Source organism: Argentina silus (genome assembly GCF_951799395.1).
Source record: "Argentina silus genome assembly, chromosome: 16".
Lineage (NCBI taxonomy): Eukaryota > Metazoa > Chordata > Actinopteri > Argentiniformes > Argentinidae > Argentina > Argentina silus.
This window is the reverse complement of record NC_139670.1, coordinates 13,602,749-13,623,472: the sequence shown is the minus strand read 5'-3', so window position 1 is coordinate 13,623,472 and position 20,724 is coordinate 13,602,749. Positions and strand designations below refer to the sequence as shown.

Here is a 20,724-nt window from a genome sequence, read left to right as displayed (position 1 = left end):
TTTTGGTGGGTTCCCTAGGGGTGGAGGACAATAGCTGCCTATTTCTACTACAGGTTAATGAAGGCTTTCAGAGGGTGCTCGTTTTGGGCCAGCGGAGGTTAATTACAGAGCAACACTCTGACAGCCTGCCAAGTTGATTTTATGCAAAACAGACAGGTAGAAACTGCAGAGGCAGGCAACTGTAGCCCTCCTAGTCCATCCCACGGACGAGTGTACCCACACACACACACACACACACGCGCGCGCACGTGCACACACAGGTGCACAGACACACAGACAGAGACAGAGACGCACACATAGACACACAAATAGACACAGTCAGAGACACACACACAACACACTTTTGACAACAGATTTAATCTATACCATTTCCCCCTGTATCTTAGTGTGGTGTTGGGGTGGGGGGGGGGGGGGTGGGGGTGATGCACCACCTCCCATGTCTCCCTCCCTCTGCTCAGCCTGATAAACACAATGCAGATTTGGCAGGGAGGCTTTCCTTTGCAGCAGCACTCTTTGTATTTGTCCTTATCGTTACGGGAGGCCGATGTGATGACATTTATCAATTTTTCATGAACGGAGTCTTGCATGTGCACCCAACAAACAAATCAATTTCCCAGCGGCAAATTGCCTGGGAGAAACAACAACAACCTGCGGGATGGGGCCAGGAGCTGCATGGGAGAATTAATTGCAGATGGGGCTCGGAGTGGAGAGTTGGAGTGGAGGGGGGGGGGCGCCTCTCTAAGCCCCCTCCCCTCCCCGCCCCCCCCCCACCCCTCCCTCGCTGGGTCTAGAACCTGGCAGGGTGGGCTTAGCCCCATGGAGACACTGGGTCCCACACACACACACACGAAAGGAAAATTTAACGACCTCTCACAAGAAATAATAATAATAATACATGCACCCTAAAACTTTTGCAGGACGGGCAGTAGTCCTGAACATATGATGGGCATTACCCTTTCTGAACCGTAGCCGTTCCGTCTGCAGGACTGGGAGCCGTTGACAAAAAGATAACAATTGCCAGAGAAGGTTCCGCACGGGGTTCGCGAGGTCTTTACATTCCCACACAGCACGTCCACACTGCTCCAATCACAAAGACAACATTTTCTCCTGCGTCTCCCCAGAATACGTCACAGCCTGACAGGCACAATGCCTACAGTATATGCATAATGACAGTCGTTTTGGAAACCTCGGAAGCTGTCGTGAGTCGGTAATGGACTGTTTTGGCTAAGCGGCGAGCGGCAACTGCCGACCGTCACGCCTGCAGCAGGGGAGGCCGGTGGAGGTAGAAATCGGAGGACATTCCGTGCATTACAATGAGCCACGTCCTCCGATTTCTACTTCCACCAGCTTCCACTGGTGCGCTTGGTAGCAACGGGACCGTAAACTAAGTGATTTTTTGGTTTTAAAAACACGTGTCAAGGCATGACGGCGACATATAGCACTGTATCAACGATCGGCTGAATCAAACAGGTCGCACGGACCGATTGATACTGTATGTAAGCTCTGTGTGATATCTGTAAGCTGGGCAGGGACTGGTAAACAAAGAGACTGTGACAACACACTTGTCAATGGCTCTGCTCCCAATGGTAGTATGGCCCTGTCCCCACTCCCCTGCACACGGTGGCTGCCCAATCCCAGGAGATCAGCCTCTGGGAGGTACAGCCACGGATTCGACATTTTTGTCTCCAACGTCACCCAATCCTGGCTCTAATGGAGCTGACTGATCACATTTCACAACAGGGCAGTGCGGCCAGCCACACGGCCCCAGAGGCCCACTGAAACCTTAAGCCCACTAAGCGGCAGCCTGGAGCGCACAGAGAGAGAGTAGAGCCCTGGATATATATACACAATCATACACACATAGTGTACACGCACACACACACACACACACACACACACCCAATGACACACACAAACATACACATACTGTACACGTGCACACACAGACACACACAAACTCGTACCCAAACACACACACAGACATGCACACACGCACCCACAAACTCGTATCCAACGACACACTCAAACACGCACGCAAACTCTTACCCAATGACACACACAAACACACACCCACACACACACACACACACACATCCATAAAAACCCATAAAAACCCATGTAAACTTTTAGCCAGGCAATACTTACCAGGCTCATAAAATCTGTGCTGCCAGCCTCTACCTGGAGAGAAGTCAGACTTTTCCACTAATAAGACAGTTTTCCTATTTTATTTGAAACAAAAGGTTCTTGCTTTCCACTCATAACAATTGTTCCCCCATAAACCACAGTTACAAAATAATTTTATAAGCCACGGTTAGAAAATGATTTTCCTTTGACAGACACAGTATAGAGTTATAGCTTAGCTATCTCTCTACAAAGAAAGGCAAACACTCAAAACCATCGTCAGACTTGAGCAGAATACGAAAGAGGGAGACAACGTTTTCGTGCACTATGCATCTTTGACAGAGAATTTTATATCAGAGATAGGAAGACAGCGCTCCTCAGCTGGGAGTCTAAGCCTGGGTGGGTGGTTTGTTTACCTAAGAAAATGGTTTCGCATGCTGAACTTCAAATGAACCATCTCTGATGGAACAGCATCCCGCACTGTGCTGAGGTACAGTCAAGCTATAACCCCCCCACCAAGAAGACATGGCTGCTTTAAGAAAATGTTCTTCTCACTCCAAAGCTACTCACCCAAAAAAGACTGTTCATAATAGACCAAAGCCAATCATTGTGTTTACCCCGAACTCTAATTATTGAGGGTATGATAAGTGGGCCTCATCATGCAATGGTTGGGTTTTTCAACATGCTGAAGAATAACATACGGTAAGGAGAAGTACAGTGCAGCTGGTTTGGTACTACTTTTATTTTTTTTTACCATAAACTTTCCTCTGCATTGACAGTGACTATTGACATGGAAAAAAAACAAATACAAAATGGCAGAAGTGTAAAAACTAAAGATTGTTCAGAAAGCTCCCTTAAGGAGCACTAAAAACTCTGAGCTGTTTATCACCAGCAGGACTCCGGCTAAGAGGTACACTGATAGGAAGATGTATCTTCGACAAAGTTCTCTGTACAACTTCCCCTCTTGAGTTCTGATCTGGACAAAAATAAATGTATGTGTAAAGTGATACTCTTGCCTGAGGGAAGTACAAGCATGCAGGCTCTGTGGGAACCTGAAGGTGGGCCTTGACTTGGTAAAATATTCTGTTTGCAGCAGCTCTCTGCCATAAGCAATGCTCCGAATATAGAAACTCAAATGCAGACTTTTTTTGCTGGGGTGCATCTTGTGAATAAATAAATCTGTGTTACGCAACACATTTCCAAGTGGATAACTGTTTCCCGAAACTATCAAAGACTAGCAGCTGTGTTTTTTTCAACAGTAGCTCAGACCCCTAGTTTTAACTGAATGTTTGGTCACATTTCACGATGCAGAAATGCTGCTTTTACAAAAACGCTACACTCTGACGAGCCACGCAGCCAATAAAAACACAATTAACCACGACTGGAAACCCATTTCACATACAATCACTGAGCTCTTTATTAGGAACACCTGTACACCTTCTCATGGTGGAGGTGGTGTAATGGTGTGGGGAATGTTTTCTTGGCATACTTTGGGCCCGTTAATACCAATCAATCATCACTTGAATGCCACAGCCTATTTGAGTATTGTTGCTGACCATGTGAATCCCTTCATGGCCACAATTTACCCATCTTCTAATGTCTACTTCCAGCATGATAATGCACCATGTCACAAAGCAAAAGTCTCAAACTGGTTTCATGATCATGACAATGACTTCAGTGTTCTTCAGTAGCCTTCCCAGTCACCGGATCTGAATCCTATAGAACACCTTTGGGATGTGGTAGAACGGGAGATTCACAGCTTGAAAGTGCACCTGAAAGATCTGCAGGAATTGCGTGATGCAATCATGTCATCATGGAGCAGAATCTCAAAGGAATGTTTCCAACATCTTGTGGAGTCAATGCCACGAAGAATTGAGGCTGTTTTGAGAGCAAGGGAGGCCCTACCCAGTATTAGTATAGTGTTCCTAATAAAGTGTTTGTGAGTGTATATCTCGGTTTCTTTCAGAGCATGGCTGAGAAATCTTGCTCTATCTGCATCAGAGGGATGATGGAGGCTTCATCACCAACGATAGTGTGGAAAGTCCTTTCTTTAAAAGGCAATGGCCCATACAGAAGAACTGGCAGTCTCCAGGATGTCTGCATCTTCCTTCTCAACTTCAGCCCCTTGTGATTAGAGTAACATCTGCACACACAGACAATTCTGTCTTCTTTTTTTGCTTCATATTTCACAGGCAAACACACTGAATCATTACCCTACACGAGCTCATCATCACTACATTCATAATTTAGTGTAATGGATTATGTAATTGCGCCATTAATCAGAGAATCTGCTCAGCATGCTCTCCAATGCATTCCTTTAATTATGGGAAATGCCTCTGTTAAAATAGATGCTATGTTTGCAAAAAAAAAAGACTTTAGCTCAGTTTAGCAGCGGGAGAACCGTGAATCTGCTGTAGCAGGAGTCCCATGCCATGGTTCAACATGACAACATCAACACACCTGGGAACACATGCAGACTATCCATAAGAATAGTGAGCAAAAGTTCACAAGCCCTCCAGGAAACCTGTTCACAAGCCCAGGCTTGGAACCTCATGGCTGCATTTTGAGTTGCATAATTCATTGATACTAGAGGGTTACGTCCTGTTGAATATTCCACCCCTGTTTGAATAGCACAGCTATACTGTACGTGTCACTAACGGATTAGGACCTTTACCTTGTAAATTGTTGTCTTCTGATTCAGACGTAATTCCAGTTCAACCACTTTCCATATAGAATACAGATATGAGTGTGCATGATGTCCTACTCAATGCTGCAGGACATGAGAGCTTAGCTAGCATCCTGAAATGGTACACTGGAAGTGTAGCTGGTAATTGTTTACCTACAGTTTTGCTGCTCGTGTTGACATTATTTATAGAATTATTTCATATCAATCAACGTTCTTGCCTCATTAAACCACATAATCCTCAGTTTTAGGCAAGCGAAACTCAGGCAGAATTTATCCTGTGCTCATTGGCATGAGGAGGCATGACCCTTTCTGTCCAATTAGGCAATTTCTGGACATCTTAGTGACATTTAACTGCCATTACTATGAGAGCTGCATTCAGTCCAGCCCTGTCTCATCTGCCAAAGGTCACAAGCGGGCATAGGCCCGCGCATCCTCTTAAGTACATCGAGTGCTGACAATAAAATAACAGGCTTTGCTGAAAAAAATGTATTGTTACATAAGGAAAATCACTCTAGATTTACAGAAATCGCTGCTCTCTTAACATCGTTATTTCCCCTTTCGCACGCAAATATTAAGCTGCTTCCGACTGCGGATTTGATTTAAGGCTTCTGTTCTGTTCGGTCCCCCTGCTCTCTATCTGGGAGGGAGAGAGGCCCAGAAAACACATGATGCACATACTACAGGGGTCTCAAACAAAGAGTGAGGCAAACATCTCCAATACTGACAGATTAGTCTGCTTTCCAACACTCACAAAAGCGAATGCCTTTTCCTGTATTATTATTTCTGTGTGTGAGGCTGGCACTTTTCCAAAAAGCCTTCATGCCTTCTGCCTGCCACCAGCAGTGTCTGAACAGGACAGAGAAAGAGGAAGAAAGAGAAAACACAGGAAAATATTCCTCCATAGTGAGAAAGACCCACGTAATGCTTTTAAGAAATGCATTCACCTCGCTGAAGTGACATTTAAATAGGCAGGAGCCATTTTCTACCTCCCGCCCACCCCCCCCCTCCCTCCCCCCCTCCCCTTTCCTATCCCTTCCTTTTCCTGCTCCCACACTGTAATTTGAAGCTGTCACAAACAAATCCTCCTCACACACAGACCTTTCCAAATGTCAGGTTCCGTCAAGCGGGATGACGGCTTCCTCCTCAAAGCAGGCCCCTCGCAAACTTTGTCAAGGAAACAGGAGGAGGAGGTGCATGCATATTTATGGCCGACGCTTGCCTCTCACCTCTCACACGCTTCCCAGACGCGGAGAGACGACCGACTGAGCCGCCGATGTGATTGGTGGGCACACTTGACTTTGGATTTTTCTACAAGTGCTTTAGAGATTCGTGGACGTGTGTGTTGTTTGTATTTATTTATTCAATTATTTGTTTTTGATGCGAAGCTAATCAGTCTAAGTGCTCCATCTACAACAGGGCTCCTGCCTAGGGTACCACGCACCAGCACATCCTCCGATAGCGCAATCACAAATTCACCAATGAGGCAGAGCATCTGACTAACCCTCCTCTGCTAGATTAACGTCATGATCTAGATTCTTCATTGCATGTTTGCAGTTGACCCCCCCCCCCCCCCCATCACAAACACACACACACACACACACACACACACACACACTCGACTAATTCTGGCCACTAAAGCTGGGCTAGGGGCTGGAGCCATGTTATCAAACACTGTGTGCCAACAGGCTGGGGCAGAGCGTCCCCCCAGCGCCCAGCTGCCCTGACAATGCCCGGTCTGTTTAGTAATGGACATGGCAGGCAGCTCTCTCGGGGGCAGTGGACCCCTCTGACACTCTCAGGCTGCCCTACAGACTGAGGGGCTGTAGAGAGACAGAGGTTTGTGTTCCAGCGACCCACACTCGCGTCACACGTGGCGTGACGCATTGGGTAGTGCATTGTAAATGGTATGCTAGGCTTGGGTCGACATTGGAGTACAGCCTCCAGAGTTTGGGGAACAATGACCTGGAGGGGTGGGGCCTTTCAGAGTGACTGGGCTACGGGGGAGGGGGAGGGGGGGGAGTGGGGGGGGTTCTAATGAGAGAGTCTACTGGGAGTTAGTACTGGGTGGAGAGAGTCAGGCAGGAATGCAGGATGTAGCTAATGCATGTCACATTTCTGCAGCCGCGATGGCCGAGGCTACTAGACCAGACTGGACAGACAGGTGCGGACAACAATTAGACTCCAAATCTTGGCAACAACCCTAAACAAACACAGTATACAGTATACAAATACAGTACACAATGACTGCTTCAACTGGTCAAGCTGAATTTGCATGGCAATAGAACCCCAACACATTTTTAGTAGAGCCAAAAACAAAGACCAAAATGTCAGCTAGTTATACATGTGATAGCAGGGTGGAGAATAAATCAAAGCTGTTATTAGTCTGATACAGAAGTCAAGCTGTGTGGGATGTATTGAATCATGAATTATTTAAAATCTCGAGAGCCGTTTGACTGCCTTAAGCACAAGTGAACCACTGACCCAGTAGCCAATCCCCTCTCAATCCCCTCTCTCTCCACAGCGGCCATGCAGGCCCTCTCTGTGGGCCACTAGTTCAGTGTGTGTAAAGGGCACCGAGCCCTGGGTGGGTCTCCACACCCAAACAGAACAGAGCGAGAGTGAAAACAGAGGAACAGTCGACTGAAAAAGCTGTAACACTTGACATTAAGTCACCCTTTATCTGTGTAGTAACGCTGTAACACGCTGTTGCTACATCTTTGCTAATTGCATGGCATATGGAGTTGAGCTGCTGAACAGTTCTTATTCGACTTCTGTAGTGGGAGGGTGGGGGGTGGGGGAGCGGGAGAGGAGGGGGGAAAAAAATCCTATTTTCTGCCTTTTCATTTTGGAGAAGTTTGTATTGCCAACTAATCTGTGCCATCGCAGCTGCACATGGTGTCAGCAGCACGTCCAAAAGGCCAGGGTTTGTTTTGAGGTTTCTAGGTTTATTTTTCTTCCCCCCCACCCCATCCCCTCGCATCAGCCCCACGATCTGAGGCTTTAATACGGTTGCCAGTGTGGCAGAAGCCATTTAATAACAATGCAATAGTTCCTCTCAGCAGTGGCCGAGTGTCACACACACCCCGCCGCGTGCAGATGGTACATTGTCTGTGGTTTCCGAAAACACTCTCATCTCAGAGATGTTTTCTTTCTCCCTCAGACCGGCATTTTTCAGTCCTCGATTGCCCTCAATCTGAAAGTAGCATACAATCAATGGTGCAGGCACTGTACACCTCAGATCGAACACTTCAAACCTGCCAGGCTTAAATGGATAAAAAAGCGTGAACGGAGTGTCTTAGCCTTTCATTTGAGACTTAAAGCCTCCTCCTGTGTAGGACATCTGGAGGAGGCGGTACTGTATATTTGGGGGGGGGGGGGGGGGGGGTCAGGGGAAGTTAGGCGGGGGGTGGGGGGGGGGGGGGGGTGGCTGAAAGATAATCCTCCTAGGACATAACTCAATTTCATTAATATACAGAGGGGAAATATGGAGTTGGGGGATTTATTCAAATCAACACGGGCTAATGTCACCATAAGCCAGTCACCTTGCCAAGTCAAGTCACACCAAACGAATCCTTCCCCCATTGGCAGCCCCCCCCCGCCACCACCACTGAGAGCAATTAGTGCTTGTTTTTTATGAAAATGGCCGTTAGAGTAAGGCAAATCTCCAGAACAACCATTTCACAAGGTAGGCGTTCATTAGGCACCAGCAGGGACAGCCTCCTACTAATAGTGTGTGTGGGCCATAAACATCCCTCATCATTGCTGGGCTGCCATTTGATCTCACCTCTGGGGGGGGGGGGGGGTTTGCACTGGGTATCTTCATTCTTTTTCTCGATGGCTGTTTACTCAATAATGGACTCTGGCCCTGAGAGTAGTTAAGATAGCAGAGTGAAAGCGGCACTCTGCAGTCTGGTGGACTCTGTGATTAACGAGGGAATTAGCAAACATCTCCAGGTCACCTTCTTCAACAACAAGATTAATGATCTGATGCCTTTCCTTAAGACTATCGCCACAACCTGCAGTACCGATGGAACGGCTCATCAATAAGGCCCGCGCTAAACGCATTGGATTTTCCTTTATCGCATTTTCGATCGTCAATCAGTGGGGGTTACCTCGTCTTGTAATCAACGACGTCTCAAAAACAACAAGCCGCGAAATCATCGGACACGTTTTTTTTTTTAGTTTTTTTTTTTTTTTTTACTCGGTGACGGACGAGAGCACGACGACAAAGAGGGCACGGTACCGTGTCCACCACTGCATGTGAAGCGCGCTTACGGACGCCTCGGTTCAGCTGTCTGGATGCCATCTCGCCTGTCAGAGGCGGTTTACAAGACCGGGAACGAGGGTCGCCATCTGTCCCGCCTCCACGGGGGGCGCACAGAGGGACGCTTTGCTCAGTTTTTGGCATGCCCGACTTCCCCTAATGCTGCACAAATGTTTAGAGACATTACATAAGCAATGAGACGTGCGCTGGGTGTCGGGAGAATGGGGCGGCCCATCTCTTCAAGGCTAAGCACACAGGCAGACTGTCGAGAGCCACCGAGGGGAAGGGGTTTAGCAGCATAGCTCTGCTCCCCAGGTTAGCGGTCTGTGGGCTTGCCAGGAAATCAGCACTGATATGGGAATCTACTACAGCCTAGCATCAGATTGCATCCCCGCTGGGAGTGGTAGCAATCTGGAAACAGGGAATGGGGTTCAGTGGATGAAATGAAAGGTGAGTCCGGATTGAGGAAAAATACTGTGGCTGTTCTGATTAAGTCGAAGAGAGTTAAAAGGAGGAAAGGGCAAGGGAGGCAGGGCAACCACTAGAACCTGATCCATGGGATTCCTCATCGCAAACAATGAACGGAACCGCTGTTACTGTGGGTTGCCACCATTGCTAGCGATGAGGGGAGTTCGCCCCACCATACAATGTGAACGCTTTTGGGTGTCTAGAAAAAAAACAGAAATGCAATCAATCAAATGATTATCATTATTATTGTACAACGTGTACGAGTGTGGCAAGACAAGGACATCATCATCATCATCATGCAACAGTACAGTACGTGACGCACAAGTAAAGCCCTGGGAGCAGTCGAGAATAGCAAGGCAGGTTGGAACTGACACCTGGAGGAACATTTGCATGTTATCAATTCTCTGCCTGCCTGTTTCACTAGGGAACGAGACGGAGGCTCTCGCAGGCTTCACACTGAGAGGGCAGGCATGCCAAGAGCAACCGCAAGAGGAAGATAATCTGATCCCTCTGTTCTCATCACTCTATCTGCACCAGCCAGCAAAAATGGAGCAGGAGTGGAAAACATTTTACCAAGACAGCTAGCTCGACCTCATAGTAGTCCCGACACCCCCATAACCCCCCCCCCCCCCCCCACACACACACACACACCAGTCAACTTTAATTACTTTAATGCTTCTGCATATTGCATTGATGACATATACTTATTGTGTGTTGTTTCTCACTGGTTATTCACACTGGATATTCACACTTTAGGGGCAGGGGCTTTACAGGGGCAGGGGGCAGGGGGCAGGGGCTTTACATCCACACATTATTGTTGACGGACTATCCTTAAAAAGGGGGGTTGGGGACCAAACAGTAACTGCTCCATTATGGGAAGTGTGTACTGCACTGTAGACATGCATGGAAAACCTGCCGCAGATATGACATGATGAGGTAACATGCAGCTTCTTGGGTGGATTCTGCAGTCAGGAATCTAACCCCCTCCTCCCAATCTCATAGCCTGCCCTGGAGTTAATGATGCACTCTGATGTGTTCATGGAACCCCCCATCCTGTGTGCGTATGAGTGTGTGTGTGTGTGTGTGTGTGTGTGTGTGTGAGTGTGTGTGAGAACGCCCATTTTCCCTACCCCACACACTATCAGTTTAACCAGTGAATTTGTATTCAGTAACAAGACGTGAGCTGGGAATGATGGCGAATTTGTAAGCATGCACCATTTCTCTTAATTCCGTTTAGTATTTCTGTAAACACTCACCATGCGAGAGGTAGTCAGAGAGCAGCCCCCTACCCCCACCGCTCATCAGCGGCAGAATCTCAACGACCAAGGGCAGTAAAGGAGACGATATTGCAAATCACATTATGGGACATGAAATTAATCCATCCCCCCAAACGTTTGGCCTTCACGCGTTTAACCTTGAAACTGCTTTTACTCTCGTTGCCCGAGACTTCATAAAAAACCTCATCACATTCAATGCAATAAAAGAGTCTGACATTCCAACAATAGCACGGGTGAGGTAAGTATTCAGTGGATTCCTTTACCGCGCTGATGATATGTTGTAACTTAATTTCTCTTACGTCTGTTTCATAATGCAAAACACAATTGAGCTTGGGGTTTTCGTCCCCCAAAGACCACTTCCTCCTTAAGATAATAGGAAGGCTTTTGTGTCTTGCCTTTGGTGGATTATGCAAGTGTGAATTCAGGAGCACATCAATTAATACGCATTAAGTGAAAGGGTATTAAGATGTAAGAAAATAATGAATAACTCTAATTGCTGCACTGCTTGACTTCACATTTAGCATCATACCTTGTTCTAACAGGACGAGACTTAACAGCCACTACCTATGGGCCAAAATGGAACAGCACAGTATTTGTCATGGGATACAGCTGAGACACCAGCAGGCACCATGCTATGCAAGTAGTTTTAATGTCACTATGTACGGGTACAATAGCAGTTGTAAGGAGATACACAATAAGGTCCCACCTGACTGCCATTTAAAGGTGCTATGAAGCCTTAATAAAGCCTACATAGATACTTTACAAATCACTTAAAAGGTCCAGTATGTAACATTCAAGCTTCCAAAAAGCTTCCTAATGGTTGTCATGACTACGTTTCTATTGGTAACGATCAGGGAATGAGATCCCTTGAAAGACATATTTCATTTTATGAATGCTTTTTGATCTGGAAAAAGCGCTTTCTAAAATGGAGTGTCCTACCCGACACACGGTTTACATACAATGTTGTTACTGCCAGGGGTGTTCGAGGGTAGTGGGCTCACTGATTTGAACCTTTCTGTCTCTGGTGGCCTCTTCAAATCGTGCGCATGCTGAAACACAACAGCTAATGTCTGACACAGCAAGTCCATTACGGGGGGTTATATTATTATGAGGGAGAATGTTGTTGTTTGGAACTTTCAACTCAATTTCGCCGCGGTGGCCAGAGGTGGCATATTTCCAACAAACTTACATACATAAACATACTCTTATTTTCAGTTAAGTAATACACAATCTGTATCAAACATTATAAACACACATCATCTGACTGAAAAGAAAACCTATATGTGCTAGTGTAATAGGCCCCTTCTATAGGCCCTATCTTTTGCTCAGTCTCTTTGTGCAACGCACATGCATAATGCAGACAGGATTCCTCTCCTCCACCTGATTACAAACTCTTCAGCCTGCTCCCATGAAAGAGACATCCAGAGCTGCAATTATCCTTCTCCCCTGTGTTGCGTCAGAGAAAGGAGAAATCACTGCCACTGTGAATGAAATGATACCAACAGAGGAGTGAACAGTGTCAGAGGAGAAAGAGATAGTTCTCTCTATCTCTCTGTCTCTCTTTCCTCACCCCCCCCCCCCACACACCCCCCCACCTGTGAAAATGAAGCTGTGTGGAGTGCCTTAGAGAATAGAAATGGGAATGACTCACAAAATGTGTCTTTGAGATATCTTTTCAATGTTCCACTTCTAAGGGAGGGAGAGAGTATTACAACCACGAAAGAGTCCCTCTTGGTGAGCGGTGAAGTCTTTTGGCAGCAGTGCATGGAGAAGTTGAAGTTGTAGAACTGTACTGTGGCTGTATATCCTACCCTACCTTTGCTTTTCAAGGTTTCACTTTGAGCTAGTGCAATCCACTGGCAAGACCGTCGTCTTGATCAGTTTACAGTTTTACCTCGCTGTTTAGTAGGGGTGTCACCACAAATTAGCCCAGCTTTCAGCTGAATCAATCTTGCCTTTGGTTTGAGATAATGAGCATGTAAGCCCGGCTTCAAACGAGCCCCCACAGCTTCCAGTCTCCAAAGCCCTACGCAGCCACATTCAGACACTTTTGAGGAACGCAAAAAAAAAAAAAAAACGAGAGAGAGAGAAAAAGAAGATACTCAGCCTACAGAGACCAATTAAAAGCACATATTCAAATGACCCAAAAGAAACACAGGCAGGCATTCATTTGTGGTGCTGCCCGGCTCCCGTCAAATTTCCCCTTTTAATTTATATCTCTGACCCGCTCTCTTTATTGATCACACTGGAAAACAAACAAAACCAGCCTCAGATGGGTTAGAGAGGGAGGACGCATTTCATCTTTGTGCAGTAGTCAAGAGAGGCAGTCATGCCATTAGGCAGAGGCACACCCTCCCATTCAAACCAGGAGGGAGGGAGTGGGGAATTACAGTATGCATAAATTAGATCCATGCAGGGCAGGGTGGGGATATATGCATTACATTACTAATGTAGATCTCAGTGAGCACGCCAATTAAGATGGCAAAGCTACTGTACAACCGAGAGGGCGTCTCTTTATTCAGTCAACGCAGAGAACAAGTGATTACAAGGCCGATAGTACAGGCACCTCTTTAGTAAGGCAAGAGGGCCGGTATCCCCGGGCCAGTGGGTACGCAGTGACTCTGAAACATCTCCCGCCTCTCTCACACTTCCAGGGGGGAGGGAGATGCCATAAATCCCCCCTTTAATGGCCATTGGGCGAGAGAACTTTTGAACACAGAGCTTAGCAGGGACTGTTATTCACCCATATAGAGTGAGAGTCTCTGGATGATGGATGGTAATAAATATTGCAGGGGCTAACAGAGGTCCCCTCAGAGACGTTCAATTGCCTTGAGTGATAGGGCGCTGCTCGGCAACACAAGCCGAGAGAATGGGAGAGAGCAGCAGGCGCTTCAAGGGGGCTAACAACAAGGTCTGTTCAATTTCCTCTAAAGAAAACACCTCACCTTACCCATTGTGCCGTGACAACATGGAGTGTGGTAGATAAAAACGGATATGTTCTCAAAATACAACATCTCAATGTGGGTGTGGGAAGTAAGCTCTGTTTTAAAATAATGAGGAACTGATCAGCCCAGTGAGAGAATCTAACCATTGTAGTCAAACCCAAAAATACAGAAATTATTAAAAGCAGCTGAATGAATTTCTCTCTGAAATAGTCTAGAGCATGACTGCACCTGACAAGGCAATAGAGAGGAATATTAGTCTCAGGGAGTTATGAGCGCATGTTCCTGCAGCACTTGTGGCTGAACCAGCTTAATGGGGCTTTCTGACAAGGGGGCTTTGTTGTATTGAGCTGTCCACCATCTTAAAATGTTTCCTTGACAATGGCCAAAGAAAGAGCAGATGTCCAAGCTGCACACATCTGTAGTGTCCCTATTCCTCCAGGCCAGCACTCCCGCCTATTCTCCCTCCCTACCCACACAATGGGGCTCTTTCCAAGGACGTCCTCCATTCAGCTTTCAAACATCAATCAATCAAATTCTCAAAAGAGCTCCCTTTTTTCCCCCTCACATGGTCCTACTGTAGCATGACAGCATACAACATACAAAAAGGTTTCACGTTTCATTTACGTACGCCACCACAACAAATGTGTTTTATGCCATCTTATTATGTGTCACCTCTTACCCACTTTATTTCTACATCATATTAGGATGGAAATTAATTACCACGACATGCCCAAGTTTGATGGCTTCACATCCTACTGGCATAATGTCTTATAGGGTAAGACTCACAATATGAGTTTACACTGTCGAATTGTTCATCACAGTTACAAATAATGTAGTCTCTATGTGTATCAAACCAGCTGAGTAAACTGATTCGCTACCTCATTGGGGGTGGAGCCCTACAAGCGTCAACAGTGTTTGAATTCATGACATTGCCTCAATGTATAAATGGAAACCTAAACGTGATTGGAATTCGCCAACTAATGTCATTTGCTGCTCGTGGTATTTTTCCCTTACACATATTCAATTCTATAGGCTACCATATGTATCCATGTTGTGAGCTCATTAATACTCGATACAACTTTCAGAAACATTGCAGGTAGGCTATTCTCATCTCCAAGCAAAAGCAACTTGGGTCAATATTCATGCGTTATAACATTCGTGACTACTGTACAATAAATATATCTCTCAGAGCTGCACATTGTTTGGGATATGGGCTAACACACTGAAGTTAACTTGCTTAGACCTACACATATACTTAATCAAAGTTCAAAACGTCATCTGTCAAAAAATACCAATCTGCCAGCCACAAACGCGTACGCGCAAAAAGAGGTAAAGGTTATTGGTTCGTACGGCGCCCAGCATGCTGCCAGCGTTTAGCAGCAGATGTGCTACATTGTAATCACTTATGTAAAAGATGCAGAATCCATGCGGTAGTGGCGGACAAGATTCAACATCGGATGTCGTTGTTTGAAACATTGTTTCTTGCCCCCAGACAACTACGGTAAACGGTATGAATCGTTCACTGATCACATTTCGTAAATAATCCCACGGGGGCACACATCAGCACCACAACACAGCGTTCCAGTGACGGGGAACTAACTATAAACCAATATAACGCACTTGGCATTTTGTTAACCAAACCCACTTCTATCTCCTGTTTTAGAAACGTTCCCTCCACATGGCTTCGTACAGTATGCTTGGGAGGATTGTGTGTAAAATCGGCGCCCCGAAAATTCTTCCGGCACATATTTTGACAGTTCTGCTAGGTAGGCTACGGGTTTTTACGTGGTCAAATATGTCCTCAGCATACAATTCACTCGACCATTCCTTTTCTTCGTGGCGCAGTGAGGTGACTACACATGGCCACACAGCTTATGCGGACATGAAATCGAACAGCCCATATTGTAACCCATCTTAGACTATTGTAGTAGAAGAGATAAGCGAATGTGATCGTTTTCAGATATTTCCAAATGAAATCTTACCTTAATATATGATGTTTATTGCAAGTTCAGAAGCCGACTTTATGCACACATGACCACCATCATCCGCTTCTGAAAAATTGTTTCCTATAGATTTTGTGTATTAGTGCCAGCTGATCCACCTTTAAATGACAAAACTTAATCCTCCGTGCGCTAAGAGACTAATATGTTATAAAGCTGTTTCCGATGAAGACTCGACTGAATCGAAACAAATGATTATCAGAGTATAATGTAGAATGGTATGTGTTGTGTTCCTGTTTAAAACACGGTCTCAGATAGACGCCGATTAATAGGTGGCTATCTAACTGTTTCAGTGGTTTATTTTGTTCTCTCTCTCTCTCCCTCTCCCTCTCTCTCTCTCTCACTCACTCACTCACTCACTCACTCTCACACACACACACCCTCCCCCCCCTCTCTCTCTCTCTCCCTCCCTCCCTCTCTCTCTCGCTCTGTCACTCTGTCTCCCTCACTCTCTCTTTTTTTTTTTTTTTTTTTTTTATCAAGGCGGGGTCTTGGGTCGTTTAAACCAATGACATAAACCTATAAGGGCCAGCCTCGCCCCCTACACGTATCCACTCTCCTATTCACACACACAACCATTCTCATGGGATTAGCACCGGGTGAGCGAGCACCCTACTACACGAGTGTGCTCCTGTGACTCGAAATCGAATGCTTACCAAAAACATTGAGCCACCACTTGTCATCAAGATGTGAGTGTCAGGGGTGTTTCAGTTGGGGAAAGAACATCAGCTTCTTATCTCGGAGAAAATTACCAAAGTGTGTGATTTGCTTAAAGACTTGGCAGATCGTTTTAGTACAATTCTTAAAGATTTCTCATGCGCCATAAATGCATATTTGCGTTTGCATCAAAACATTGAATACAACTATTAAAAAATAGCGTTTGATCAACGTTTGCCCTTTTCGCAAAATGTCACCTGCTTTTCCCTCCACATTTGTAGGGACTACACATAGAAGTATGAAACTCCAAATAGAGAATTGATATGTCACAACAATGTTGAAGGATTACCATAGACACCCCTTTCAAGGTCACCAAACAGTTAGAACATGACATGAAGGTAGAAAACAGTTGACCACACCCAAGTTGTTACACCAGCCATAAGTCTGGGAATGTACTTTAAGACTGGCTGTGTTTGTTTGCCTCCTCTTGAAACACTGTGCACTCACCCGTTTAAATAAAAACGTCTTCTGGATGTCTCAATTTAGGAATTTATTTGCAATGTGAATCAGTCAAACTGGATTTCTACTTCTTAGAATTCAGACTGCTTTTAGGAAACTGTTAGACTCACACATCTCTATGAGTTGCTCTCTATTGATTTGACAGAGCTGGTGATGCACATGACCTGGTAAGTGTGTGAATGACTGGGGTTATAACTGACATTACAGTTATTGATATGAGGGATTTTGTTTCTGTTTTGGGACTTGTTTCAGATAGATAGTGTGTATGTACCCAAACACCTGGGGAACAGGTATTCTAAAGTAAAGAAAACTAAATTGCTGCTAATAATTGCACTATGTCTTTTATGGTTTTTAAAAAATATATATTTTAATAAAATGTTTATGTTCTTTCCTTTTTATCTATTTTATGTAAAGCACTTTGAATAGCCTCTGTCTATGAAATGTGCTATATAAATAAACTTGCCTTGCCTTGTCTATGTGTACTGTGTTTAGGCAGTTACCCAACCAGATCAAATGAATGAGATCCAGTACACTAGGCCTATACCATACAGCTGCTGGTATTCTTACTCAGCTACACTCTCTTCTTTGTGTGTCGTCTCGAAGTGGGGTCAACGAAATGGCGTCCGACTGTGTGTCGCGCAGTAAGGGTGTGTTCAATGTGTGTTCAATTATCTCTATCCCATTTGCCACTTTTCATTTCTCGACCCCAGCCTAAGCCACATTATGCTCAGATATTGATCTGCCCATCTACCATTGTCCACCTCTCATCAGCACAGCGAATACTTGTGGGGGTGCAGAGATTATTGCACAAACGCAACAACAAAAAAATACATCCTCCACTGCTTCAATATTGATATACAGCCATTTTAATGGACTGGTGTACAGAAACAGACAAATATGGGCGTATTAATGACAACTTTTATTGATCCATAATAGTGAGAGTGATGTATTCGAGGTGTTACATAAAAGTACAAGAATGTAATAATCCTCCGTGGAGTATCTTTTTATGTGAAATGATTTGTTTGACACTTTTATTTCACTTGATCTATTTTGAAGTTGATGAAGCTAGGTACTGTACTGTAGGACTATGGGTTTTAGACTTGTGCTGTTGACCTGACTATTAAATAAATAAAACATGATCTCAGAGAACATACTGTACTGTCGCTGCTGTGATAACCCCACTTATCAACATTCCTCAACAAAGAAAAAGAAAATATGATTGTCCATGGCAAAAATGTGCAGTTGACATTAAATACACGGTTCCCTCGAGCATCACAGATTCGCACAAGATGAGAGACACTACTAAAGGGCCCGTTGTAATCTATCTGAAAAATCACGGCTGACAACCCCACCACTCCCACCAATCAAATGCTCTGGGAGAACATTCTCTGTTTTCTTAAGTCCTGATCTTTAGCGGAACCCCTGCCAACAATAATGTGTGACCCAACGGTTTAATCATTTTCAACAAAAGCTCGCATGTTTTTCTTTTTCTCTCCTGGAAAGGTTTCCCACGTGAACATACCTAAAAACACCAGTTGATGAAGAGGACAGACAAGCACTCCGTAACGCTAGGACGTCAACAAAAAACAAAGCGAGGCCGTATATATATCGGCTTTTTAAAGAATGTAAAACCTTTGTTGTGTGGAATACCGTCGCTCACAAATCCTCTACACTGAATTTTACATACGGTCAATCCTCTGCTGAATCTGGACAAAGTCTCTAGGTGAAGATGCACAGGAGCGAGCTAGGGTATAGGAACGATTTACTGCATCCCATTAGACGAGGTATGTGCACGCTGTAACACCGTATTAGACCTTTTCATGTTGACCCTTGACCCTTATCTCCATACTCACAAATTCACGGACAGACTTCACAGTGGGTTTCCCAAGAGAGTGGAGCAAAGTGCTATACACGCTTGTGTCCCTGGAGATGCACATCTATCAATCTCCTGATGAATTATTGAAAGCGAAGCATCCCCCATCGAGTTTCTTACACTACCGTGAATTGGTGCACACTCTGGATGGAACTCCGGTGACATGTGTGTGTCTGCATTTGAATGGGCTGCTCTCTGGGTGAATGGCGAACACACAGTAATTTCACCCTTTTGTCAATCCCTGTAATACAACCTTTATTGGACCTTGACACTTCAAATGCACTCTCGCTCGCGCTGAATCACATTTCCCTTCTCCTACCCCAGCTCAGTCAGTCACCAGGTCAATGACCTGCCTGTAGCTATTTAGGTTTAACCCAACAACATTTCCTAACATCATATCATATCCAATTGTGTCCTTGATATATTTATATTCTCATATGATTCAAAGCATTCTCTTATTTTTTTTTTTTTTTACTGTTCGGTCGATGTTGCTCGGTGTCACAGTAGTCCAGCTGGCGCTGACATGCTCTGCCCTGTACAGTACCGTCGTGTTTGGGATGCGGAGGCCAAGGCAGCGTGAACTACAGGATGACGGCTCCCCCTCTCTTCTCCTCCTCCAGCTCGGAGGCACACACACTCTGCCCTTCTCTAATGAAGGGGCTGGCTTGCCGTACACCGGGAGAGGGGTTGAACAGCGCGAGACCCCCGTGGGGTCCGCTTGAACTTGTGAAATAGGATTGACACCACACTCAAATGAGCTCCCGCCATGTCGGAGGCGCAGACTGAAGCCCCCCCAGGAGGCTAACTTGAATCAATTCTGGTAATGGTGTTTGTAATTTAGGAGGCTAATGACATGCACTATGAGCCGGAAGATTATGTCTGGAAGATGCTTCTTACAGTCGAGTGTGAGAAATAATGCCTCCACTATTTTAAACCTACACAAAATATGGGGAGGGAAGAGCTGGGTTTTTTTTTAAAAGGGAGATCATGAAATTTGAGGTTTTGATTTAAAAAAAACAAAAAAACTGTACATCTAATTTACTCGATATCTTTGAACTACTACATCTTTGAATACACCTCACATTTGCGTAAACGGGCTCATACAGGGAACTAATTGGAATGGCACGTTCCAGATATCAGCTGTAGAGGTTGTGGAGAGTGAAGCTGTGGATTCTAACATATGTTGCGCGTCCCCTCAGATTAGTTGTGAATTACTCTGAAACTGCTAATTGTGTATTTACCCTTTGGGTGTATGATGCCCTCTTCCTGCGGGATGTGAATATCTCCCTTTTGTGGGAGACACTGCTGCCATTAACCGTGTGTGTGTGTGTGTGTGTGTGTGTGTGTGTGTGTGTGTGTGTGTGTGTGTGTGTGTGCGCGCGCTTGTGTCCCAAGCGTTTATGGAACACAAATCACCAAGGGAGCAAGGAGCCTATTTGGGAAAGGGGGACAGCGTGACAGGGATACACAACATGTGGATATGATTACTCTAGGCCTGGGCTCTCAACTGTGTCTTGTACTGGTCATTAACAACCTATTTGAAGACATTGTCAATAGGTTCCAAGACAACAAGCAGCAACATCACCCCACCAACCTCCAACTGGCCCCCACCCCCCTCACCCACCCTTCTTATTTCTCATTAATATGTAAATGAGCCCCCCCCTTGTTGTTAGTTTGGAAGAAAGCTGTCATGTCTTTGGTGACAGGCTGAATGGATGTGTTTGGATTGCGGGCTTGCTGTTTTAGGAGAGCATGTCTTATCTTTGTTTAGGCAGAGAATCAAAAATGTAAACATCACTTCATTAGCATCTGTCAGGAAGCTTAAAGCTATGATTTTTAATTCATGCCTAAACCCTCTGAATAGGCAAACAGGGGCTTGTTATTCTGTCTCCTCTTTTATCTCCACTTTGCGTT

At 45.3% G+C, this 20,724-nt stretch overlaps 1 protein-coding gene across 2 annotated transcripts in view; it reads right to left on the bottom strand.

Moving 5' to 3' along the window:
- ctbp2l (C-terminal binding protein 2, like) overlaps positions 1–16,070 on the bottom strand; it is an 81,344-nt gene extending 65,274 nt beyond the window's left edge. For both annotated transcript variants that reach the window (XM_083687378.1, XM_083687380.1), the window contains exon 1: positions 15,744–16,070. The gene's annotated coding sequence lies outside the window, so the exon portion shown is untranslated. The remainder of the gene's footprint in view (positions 1–15,743) is intronic.
- Positions 16,071–20,724: the final 4,654 nt, after the last annotated feature.